We start from the raw sequence: 5,469 nt of genomic DNA on the forward strand, positions 1-5,469 counted from the left end.
GAGTCTGAGTTTTCTGAGGTCACAGCTTTGATGTGATATTCATCAAACTGTGTCCAAATATATTTTTTAATGATATCTTGAACAAGTTTAAGCATGGGTAATTTCATGTAAAGAACTAGGTCAACTGGTGAGATCAATTGAAAACCTTGTAAACACTAAAGAGACCACATTTTGTATCATTTTCTATAAGAAACTAGCTAAGTATTGATATGTTAAGTTTAATAAGGTTGTATAAGGGATGTAGAATTAGATCATCAAGTCAGGCCCTAGGAAAAGCTTGTAACAACTAAAATACAGTAAACTCCCATTATAATGATACTCGGGGGGACCACCACATTTATATTGTTATAACCGAGAGGCAGCCAATTTGAAAACAAGAGTCTTGGACCGCAGCAACATCATCGTTATCAGTGGTTTATTGTTATAAACAATATTGTTGTAAGTGGAGTTTACTTTGTGTTTATATTGGCAACTTCTAGGGCAATGGGGGTCAGAATGTAGGTCATCAGGTCAAATAAAGAAAAACAGTGTTAAAACTATTGAGACTTCTAGAGTTAGAGCTATACTGATTTGAGTTTAAAACTTTGTCAGTGGTTTGTATTAACAGAAAATCTTGATTTTTTTTTTTGTCAATAGATATAGGTTACGGAAATTACAGATTTTCATTGAGGTGAGCGCTAAAAGGGCCATAATGACCCTCTTGTCATGATATATTAAATAGTTTTTGTGCTAATTAGGACTGTTTTAGGTCATCTATATTTGAAAGCTTGTATTAAATGTTTATTTTATATTGTAAATATTTTAGGGAAGGAAAACTGTATTTAATCGAATTCTTTCATTTTCCTAAATTATTATTACTCTATATTTATAGACAGTGCAAAATAATTGTAATATTTATTAGGATGTAGGCTTTGCAGAAGAATTTTATAAGAAAAAAATAAGATAAAGTTATTGTATTTTTTAACAAGCAAATTTGTCATTTTGTATTTTCACACTTTTTTGTGCTCAAAATCATTCGTTTATGGAATGTTAAATAAATCTTTGTATACATTCCCCACCATGGAAATTAAAGGGAGACTAATCAGGGATCTTAATTATACAGGGATATGACAGAGTTCTGTCCCTTGCTTTAGAAAAGATTAAATTATAGTTCTATAATTTATTATATACATGTATACATCAAATGGGCTTTCCAAGAAGAATTGTAAATATTCCTGTACACAATGCTATGATGAAATCATATTGTGAATTTGTTGTTAATTAATCACTGTACGATGTAGTTTACAAAGAAATTGTAAGTATATAATTTCATAGGGGTAATTCCTTAAAGTGGTTTTCCATGTTATAATATAGATACCATAAATTCAGAGCTTTTTGTGATTATTTGTAACCGTGTCCTCATCAAGTTTCAGTCTGTCCATCTGTCTGTCTGTCTGTCTCTGTATTGTAAGTTCATATTTAGGAACTAGTTTCATCACTAGTGTAGCTTTATAACACATTGTCAGAATAATAACGTTATATAACGAATACATTGTCAGAATGAACACGTTATAATGAATACATTGTCAGAATAAACACGTTATAATGAATACATTGTCAGAATGAAAACATCAGATTGAACGATGTATCAGAAAGAACATGTTATCAGAAAGAACATGTCAGAATGAACATGTTATAACGAATACATTGTCAGAATGAACACATCTGAATGAACATTTTGTCAGACTGAACATGTTATAACGAATGCATTGTCATAATGAACACATTATCAGAATAAACAAGTTATAACGAATACACTGTCAGAATGAACACATCAGAATGAACATGTTGTTAGATTGAGCACATTATAACAAATACATTATCAGAATGAACATGTTGTTAGATTGAGCACATTATAACGAATACATTGTCAGAATTGAACATGTTGTCAGGAATTGGATAAGTATGAAAAGTATAAATATGTTTATACTTGCAGTGGTTCTAAGCCATTAGCATATTTCATATCCCATTGATATTTTGTTTAAATATTTTTGCCATCTCCCAAACTTGGTGAATATGCAAGTTTTATATAAGGCATACAAAATAAACAAAGTGATTTGTACAGTTTGCATGCAGGAGAACGGTTTATGAAGTGCTCAGATTTGTTAAGAAATTATATGTATTTTTATTTGTAAATTGTAATAAATTGCATGAATTGTTAGTGCTACATCAGATAAGAATCTCTTTAAGCATCTTGCCAGGGTAAAATAGAGTTAGTTATACTGCAATTCTACTTTCAAATTTGAGTTATGTTGCAATTCTACTTTCAAATTTGTCATAAAATAATATATGTGCTATAACCTAGAATAATGTTTTTTACTTTGTCAATATCAAATATGGCAGATTGGCCAAGTGGTTTATGCGGCAGATTGTTCTCTAAGGTTAACTAGCCATGTTGGTTCAAACCCCATTTAGGGCAAGCTGTTGTTTCCTTCAGCAAGAAACTTGTCTGTCATTGCTTAGTTGTGTCTATAATCTTAAAGCTTCCTCCAAAATCTAAAATAAATTCAGTATAAACTATATACAATCAAAACTTTTACTTTTGTAAAAGGGGGGTTGGGTGGTACCACAATTACTTTTGTAAAAGGGGGGTTGGGTGGTACCACAATTACTTTTTTAAAAGGGGGGTTGGGTGGTACCACAATTACTTTTTTAAAAAGGGGGTTTGGTGGTACCACAATTACTTTTTTAAAAGGGGGGTTGGGTGGTACCACTATACTACAATTTTTTGTAATTTGATTGTTTGAATGGACTGCTCCGAATTCAATGTAGGGCAAAAACATTTGACAAATTAAATTCAGTTTGGTAAATGTGAATTTCAGCATTTCTGTGTCCACGCTGTTTCATTATACATTGTTTTTTTAGCATTTTACAAAAAAAAATAAAAAAATTTATATATCAAAAATCACATACCCTAACAATGGTCAATTTTTAGATTTGATATCAGGATTAGTTTATTCTACAAATTTAGCGTGGTAAGAAAAAAATGAAGATTTCACCTGAATTTTTGTAATGGAATTGCCCAGCTTCGAATTTGGCACAATCCATTTTGAAGTTTAAGGGATTTCAGTTTCAATATAGAAGGTGCATCATACAAATTGTCACCTTAGTGCAATAACTGATTTATTGCTATTTAATTTAGAAGGACTTACTACGTTATTGCACAAAGGTGACGAAATTATCCACCCATGGTTAGTTAGGTCAAGGAATGCCTGTTAAAGAACTTATATGAATAAGAATGTATATTTAAAAAAAATGCTTATTATTGTTATTTTACTTGTATAATGTATTTGTATCAAATGTGTTATAACTGGTTAAGGGTGTTTACTTTCGAAACCACTTGCCACTCACTTGTGTTGGTTCAAATCTTCTGGGAGACATTGGATTATTTCATGTGAGGAACCATTCCGGCAAGCTTATGGGACGTCGGTGGTTCTACTCAGGCGCTCGCTTGCGTCTGAAATATTGCACCTGGTGTATTTCTACATCACATAAAGCTAGAAAGTCACACTATGATCTTTTTGCTGTTGACATGACTTACAACCTGAAAATGAACTTTAAATTAATAATGAATGCCAAAATTTAATGTTTGTAGTGTGTTTTTGTTGGGGGGGGGGGGAGGGGTTGTTTGGGTCATTTGATAGGACTTGATAAAGTAAAGTTGATAACAAATGTATTGTTGAAAATAAAGCATATTGTTTATTATTGATTATCAATTTCAGGGAAAACTTGATTTTTGATAGTTTTTAAAAGCCTACACTGAAAATTTAAAACTTTTGTCGTTTTTTGTCATTGAAATGTACTGTGGAAAGTTTGGGGTATGTACAGTTTTCAGGAAATTTTTTACACATTTTTATTTTTGCATTTTTCTGGAATTAAAAAAAAACCCGGGGTTTGTTTTTTTAGCTCACCTAAACACAAAGAGATGAGAGGTTGGCATTTGTGAAACATTACCTTGTGGTTCTCTACAAAAGTTATTTAAGTCACGTCCCTGGGGTATAGATTGGCCCTGCCCTTGGGCTTACTTATTATACATAGACATATAGGATTTTCTGCCTAAACATTGCATTGTATATGTCTAAAAAGTTGTATTTATCAGGGTCCCGTTGTTAATAATGGCACTGATTCTTGAAATGAATTTCAGATGAGCAATCTAGGGCCATCATGACCCTCTTGTTTATAATTTGTTTTTTGTCAAAAGATGCTTTGTTAACATACTTTTTCAAAAATGAAATCTGTTTACATGTATATTAAGCTTTGTTATATGACATTTGCGTATTAATGTAATTGAATGTTTTCATTTAATTGACGAATAAACAAAGTTTCATATAAATTATCATGTCTTGAGGTTATATATACGTCATTGGGTTATATACTACCAGAAAAAAGAAACCGCAAGTATAAAATGTTGATGTATCGCTTAGTAGTGATTGGAACTTCAAACAGGTACTATAGTAAGGTTTGGAGATGGTACTAACAGTTTGGGACTACCAGATAGTTACTTTAACTGAGACATTTGCCAAACAATTTGTGTCATATTGCATTGAAACTAGCAGAGACTATTTTATGGGGTAACGCCGATTTCGTGAATGAGGCACCAAAAAAACAACAAAAACGCAGGCAACCTAATAAGTGCCTTAATCATATTTTAGTGTTACGTGGCACTAGTAGTTTGGCAAATGTCAAAGATATGGCATAAGTAATAGTTATAGTATATGGAACGAGTTAGTTATGAGGATATAACACTGACTGGGGCGACATCAATCGATGTTTCTGCTATAAATAAAAGTGGAGGTCGTTTGAGTTTTCCATTGTTCTCAATATTTGAAATGCTTACATAAAATGCGCTCATAGTAGACCAATCCACTGTTATTATGCAAGTACTTTCTGATTTCTAAACTAAACTGGGGAAAAATACCCCAAACACACTCGTGCACACATGATTCAAACAGTTTCAGCGCACGTTAACGAATCAGAAGTGGCTATAAATGTTATTCGGATAAGTTTGTGTGTGTTTTTTATAGTTTATAACACATTGCCATAGATTTTAATTTAAAAGCATTTTTCGAATATTGTTTTTGACTAAATACGGATTTGGCACTTCCAAGATACATACATGTACATTAAAAAAAAATATTGAGCGTATTATTGGAAAAAACAACAACAACACAAAAACAACAACAAAGGCACGACATAATCACATAAGGGTTTTATTATTCCACCTGTTTGACAGTACATGCATCCAGTTGACGCCACATTTAGCCCACTATTCCTTGGAAGCTGAAAGTAAAATTACATCATAGTTACTGTGGTAAATAAGGCAGATTTATTTTAATGGTTTATTAGGCTCTAGTTCATTATCTTAACGTTTGTCCTGCTCGCAACAATATATTTTTCCCCTGCTAAAATCAGTAGATGCACATGGTGTAC

Source organism: Ruditapes philippinarum, unplaced genomic scaffold (assembly GCF_026571515.1).
Source record: "Ruditapes philippinarum isolate M1 unplaced genomic scaffold, ASM2657151v2 ctg1060_1_1_1_1, whole genome shotgun sequence".
In the NCBI taxonomy this organism is placed as follows: Eukaryota; Metazoa; Mollusca; class Bivalvia; order Venerida; family Veneridae; genus Ruditapes; species Ruditapes philippinarum.